The sequence below is a fragment of the Arachis hypogaea genome, chromosome 3 (assembly GCF_003086295.3).
Source record: "Arachis hypogaea cultivar Tifrunner chromosome 3, arahy.Tifrunner.gnm2.J5K5, whole genome shotgun sequence".
In the NCBI taxonomy this organism is placed as follows: domain Eukaryota; kingdom Viridiplantae; phylum Streptophyta; class Magnoliopsida; order Fabales; family Fabaceae; genus Arachis; species Arachis hypogaea.
The window spans coordinates 81,004,680-81,010,389 of NC_092038.1; the positions used below are offsets into that span (position 1 = coordinate 81,004,680).

Consider the following 5,710-nt stretch of genomic DNA (forward strand, 5'->3'; position numbering starts at 1 on the left):
GAGAAGTGGTGTTTAGGTTGTGTGCAAATGAAGGAGTGAAGATGGGTTTATATAGGAGAGGAGGAAGGGTAAGGTTCGGTCAATTGAGGGTGGGTTTGGGTGGGAAAGTGGTTTGAATTTGAATGGTGAGGTAGGTGGGGTTTTTGGGGAAGAGGTGTTGAGGTGATTGGTGAATGGGTGAAGAAGAGAGAGAGTGTGGTAGGGTAGGTGGGGATCCTGTGGGGTCCACAGATCCTGAGGTGTCAAGGAAAAGTCATCCCTGCACCAAATGGCAAGCAAAATCGCGTTTTTTTGCCAATTCTGGCGTTAAACGCCGGGCTGGTGCCCATTTCTGGCGTTTAACGCCAGCTTCTTGCCCTTTTCTGGCGTTTAACGCCAGTCTGGTGCCCCTTTCTGGCGTTAAACGCCCAGAATGGTGCCAGACTGGGCGTTAAACGCCCAACAGCTAGCCTCCCTGGCGTTTAAACGCCAGTACGCTCTCCTCCAGGGTGTGCTATTTTTCTTTCTGTTTTTCATTCTGTTTTTGCTTTTTTCATTGATTTTGTGACATCTCATGATCATCAACCTACAAAAAACATAAAATAACAAAAGAGAATAGATAAAATATAACATTGGGTTGCCTCCCAACAAGCGCTTCTTTAATGTCAGTAGCTTGACAGAGGACTCTCATGGAGCCTCAGAAACGCTCAGAGCCATGTTGGAACCTCCCAACACCAAACTTAGAGTTTGAATGTGGGGGTTCAACACCAAACTTAGAAGTTGGTTGTGGCCTCCCAACACCAAACTTAGAGTTTGACTGTGGGGGCTCTGTTTGGCTCTGTTTTGAGAGAAGCTCTTCATGCTTCCTCTCCATGACGACAGAGGGATATCCTTGAGCCTTAAACACAAAGGATTTTTCATTCACTTGAATGATTAATTCTCCTCTATCAACATCAATCACAGCCCTTGCTGTGGCTAGGAAGGGTCTGCCAAGGATGATGGATTCATCCATGCACTTCCCAGTCTCTAGGACTATGAAATTAGTAGGGATGTAATGGTCTTCAACTTTTACCAGAACATCCTCTACAAGTCCATAGGCTTGTTTTCTTGAATTGTCTACCATCTCTAGTGAGATTTTTGCAGCTTGCACCTCAAAGATCCTTAACTTCTCCACTACAGAGAGAGGCATGAGGTTTACACTTGATCCTAAGTCACACAAGGCCTTCTTAAAGGTCATGGTGCCTATGGTACAAGGTATTGAAAACTTCCCAGAATCCTGTCTCTTTTGAGGCAGTTTCTGCCTAGACAAGTTATCCAGTTCTTTGGTGAGCAAAGGGGCTTCATCCTCCCAAGTCTCATTTCCAAATAACTTGTCATTTAACTTCATGATTGCTCCAAGGTATTTAGCAACTTGCTCTTCAGTGACATACTCATCCTCTTCAGAGGAAGAATACTCATCAGAGCTCATGAATGGCAGAAGTAAGTCCAATGGAATCTCTATGGTCTCATTTTGAGCCTCAGATTCCCATGGTTCCTCATTGGGGAACTCATTGGAGGCCAGTGGACGTCCATTGAGGTCTTCCTCAGTGGCATTCACTGCCTCTCCTTCCTCCCAAAATTCGGCCATGTTGATGGCCTTGCACTCTCCTTTTGGATTTTCTTCTGTATTGTTTGGAAGAGTACTAGGAGGGAGTTCAGTAATTCTCTTACTCAGCTGACCCACTTGTGCCTCCAAGTTTCTAATGGAAGACCTTGTTTCAGTCATGAAACTTTGAGTGGTTTTGATTAGATCAGAGACCATGGTTGCTAAGTCAGAGGTATTCTGCTTAGAACTCTCTGTCTGTTGCTGAGAAGATGATGGAAAAGGCTTGCTATTGCTAAACCTGTTTCTTCCACCACTATTATTGTTGAAACCTTGTTGAGGTCTCTGTTGATCCGTCCATGAGAAATTTGGATGATTTCTCCATGAAGGATTATAGGTGTTTCCATAGGATTCTCCCATGTAATTCACCTCTTCCATTGAAGGGTTCTCAGGATCATAGGCTTCTTCCTCAGATGAAGCCTCCTTAGTACTGCTTGGTGCATTTTGCATTCCAGACAGACTTTGAGAAATCATATTGACTTGTTGAGTCAATATTTTGTTCTGAGCCAATATGGCATTCAGAGTGTCAATCTCAAGAACTCCTTTCTTCTGACTAGTCCCATTGTTCACAGGATTTCTTTCAGAAGTGTACATGAATTGGTTATTTGCAACCATTTCAATCAGCTCTTGAGCTTCTGTAGGCGTCTTCTTCAGATGAAGAGAGCCTCCAGTAGAGCTATCCAAAGACATTTTGGATAGTTCAGAGAGACCATCATAGAAAATACCTATGATGCTCCATTTAGAAAGCATATCAGAAGGACACTTTCTGATTAATTGTTTGTATCTTTCCCAAGCTTCATAGAGGGATTCTCCTTCCTTCTGTCTGAAGGTTTGGACTTCCACTCTAAGGTTACTCAATTTTTGAGGTGGAAAGAACTTTGCCAAGAAGGCATTGACTAGCTTTTCCCAAGAGTCCAGGCTTTCTTTAGGTTGAGAGTCCAACCATGTCCTAGCTCTGTCTCTTACAGCAAAAGGGAATAGCATAAGTCTGTAGACCTCAGGGTCAACCCCATTAGTCTTGACAGTGTCACAGATTTGCAAGAACTCAGCTAAAAACTGATGAGGATCTTCCAATGGAAGTCCATGGAACTTGCAATTCTGTTGCATTAGAGAAACTAATTGAGGCTTAAGCTCAAAGTTGTTTGCTCCAATGGCAGGGATAGAGATGCTTCTCCCATAAAAGTCGGGAGTAGGTGCAGTAAAGTCACCCAGCACCTTCCTTGCATTGTTGGCATTGTTGTTGTTTTCGGCTGCCATAGGTTCTTCTTCTTTGAAGAATTCGGTTAGGTCCTCTACAGAGAGTTGTGCCTTAGCTTCTCTTAGCTTTCTCTTCAAGGTCCTTTCAGGTTCAGGATCAGCCTCAACAAGAATGTTTTTGTCCTTGCTCCTGCTCATAAGAAAGAGAAGAGAACAAGAAAATGTGGAATCCTCTATGTCACAGTATGGAGATTCCTTGAGGTGTCAGAGGAAAAGAAAAATAGAAGACAGAAGTAGAAAATTCGAACTTTATTCAGAGAAGATGGAGTTCGAATTTTGCATTTAGGAATAGTGTTAGTCCATAAAATAGAGGGATGTGAGAAGAAGGGAAGTAATTTTCGAAAATCAAGTAAAAGATTTTGAAAACATTTTGAAAAACACTAATTGATTTTCGAAAATAAAAGTGGGAAAGAAATCAAGTGATTTTTGAAAAAGAGTTTGAAATTAGAAATCAAAAAGATTTGATTGAAAACTATTTTGAAAAAGATGTGGTTAAGAAGATATGATTAGTTAAAAAAAGTGTGATTGAGAAGATATGATTTGAAAAACATTTTAAAAAGATTTGATTTTGAAAATTAATGACTTGGCTAACAAGAGAAGATATGATTCAAACATTAAACCTTTCTCAACAGAAAAGGCAACATACTTGAAATGTTGAATCAAATCATTAATTGATAGCAAGTATCTTTGAAAAAGGAAAGGAATTGATTTTGAAAAAGATTTGATTGAAAAGATATGATTTGAAAAAGATTTGATTTTGAAAAACTTTGAAAACTTGAAAAAAATTTGCATTGAAAACAAAATCTTCCCTCTTGTGCCATCCTGGCGTTAAACGCCTAGAATGGTGCACATTCTGGCGTTTAACGCCCAAAACTATACCCTTTTGGGCGTTAAACGCCCAACCAGGTACCCTGGCTGGCGTTTAAACGCCAGTCTGTCCTTCTTCACTGGGCGTTTTGAACGCCCAGCTTTTTCTGTGTAATTCCTCTGCTGTATGTTCTGAATCTTCAATTCTCTGTATTATTGACTTGAGAAGACATAAATAAAAAATATTTTTGGATTTTTAATAATAAGGAGAAATCAAAATGCAACAAGAATCAAATAACAATGCATGCAAGACACCAAACTTAGCAGTTTGTATACTACTGACACTATATGAGACACATGAACACCCAAGTCAAGAGAATTCAAAGATTAGAGTAAGAAATCATCAAGAATTACTTGAAGATCCTTAAGACACATGAATGAATGCATGCAATTGACACCAAACTTAAAATGAAACACTAGACTCAAACAAGAAATATTTTTTGGATTTTATAATTTTGTAATTTTTTTTGTGTGATTTTCGAAAATTAAGTGGAAAAAGATATCAAAATTCTTAATGAGAATTCCAGGAATCATGCAATGTTTAGTCTAAGACTCCGGTCCAGGAATTAGACATGGCTTCAAAGCCAGCCAAGCTTTCAAGGAAAGCTTCGGTCCAAAACACTAGACATGGCCAATGGCCAGCCAAGCCTTAGCAGATCACTGCTCCAAAAGCAAGATTGATAGAAATCAACAAGCTCTTGTGATGATAAGTTGAAACCTCGGTCCAATGAAATTAGACATGGCTTCACAGCCAGCCAGATTTCAACAGATCATCATGAAACTCTAGAATTCATTCTTAAGAACTCTGAAGAAAAAAAATACCTAATCTAAGCAACAAGATGAACCGTCAGTTGTCCAAACTCAACAATCCCCGGCAACGGCGCCAAAAACTTGGTGCACGAAATTGTGATCAACACTTTTCACAAATCAAATAATCCCCGGTAATGAATCCAAAAACTTGGTATTCAACACCATGGCATAAACACAACTTCGCACAACTAACCAGCAAGTGTACTGGGTCGTCCAAGTAATAAACCTTACGCGAGTAAGGGTCGATCCCACAGAGATTGTTGGTATGAAGCAAGCTATGGTCACCTTGTAAATCTTAGTCAGGCAGACTCAAATGGGTGTGGTGATAAACGCATAAAACATAAAGATAAAGATAGAGATACTTATGTAATTCATTGGTAGGAATTTCAGACAAGCGTATGAAGATGCCTTCCCTTCCGTCTCTCTGCTTTCCTACTGTCTTCATCCAATCCTTCTTACTCCTTTCCATGGCAAGCTTATGCAAGGGTTTCACCGTTGTCAGTGGCTACCTCCCATCCTCTCAGTGGAAATGTTCAACGCACCCTATCACGGCACTGCTATCCATCTGTCGGTTCTCGATCAGGCCGGAATAGAATCCAGTGATTCTTTTGCGTCTGTCACTAACGCCCCGCCCTCAGGAGTTTGAAGCACGTCACAGTCATTCAATCATTGAATCCTACTCAGAATACCACAGACAAGGTTAGACCTTCCGGATTCTCTTGAATGCCGCCATCAGTTCTAGCCTATACCACGAAGACTCTGATCTCACGGAATGGCTGGCTCGTTTGTCAGGCGAGCACTCGGTTGTCAGGCGATCAACCATGCATCGTGTATCAGGAATCCAAGAGATATTCACCCAATCGAAAGTAGAACGGAGGTGGTTGTCAGTCACACGTTCATAGGTGAGAATGATGATGAGTGTCACGGATCATCATATTCATCAATGGCACCTAAGGCCAGAGAATCCTCTAGAAAAGGAAAAGGGAAGACAAAAGCTTCCACCTCCGAGTCATGGGAGATGGAAAGATTCATCTCCAAGAGCCATCAAGACCACTTCTATGATGTTGTGGCAAAGAAGAAGGTGATCCCTGAGGTCCCTTTCAAGCTTAAGAAGAATGAGTATCCGGAGATCCGACATGAGATCCGAAGGAGAGG

General features: G+C 41.1%; 1 non-coding gene across 1 annotated transcript; it reads left to right on the top strand.

Moving 5' to 3' along the window:
• The first annotated feature begins 2,366 nt into the window (after positions 1-2,366).
• Positions 2,367-2,473, top strand: LOC112793990 (small nucleolar RNA R71). Its single transcript, XR_003198673.1, has one exon. It is a non-coding gene; the product is annotated as a small nucleolar RNA R71 (small nucleolar RNA).
• Positions 2,474-5,710: the final 3,237 nt, after the last annotated feature.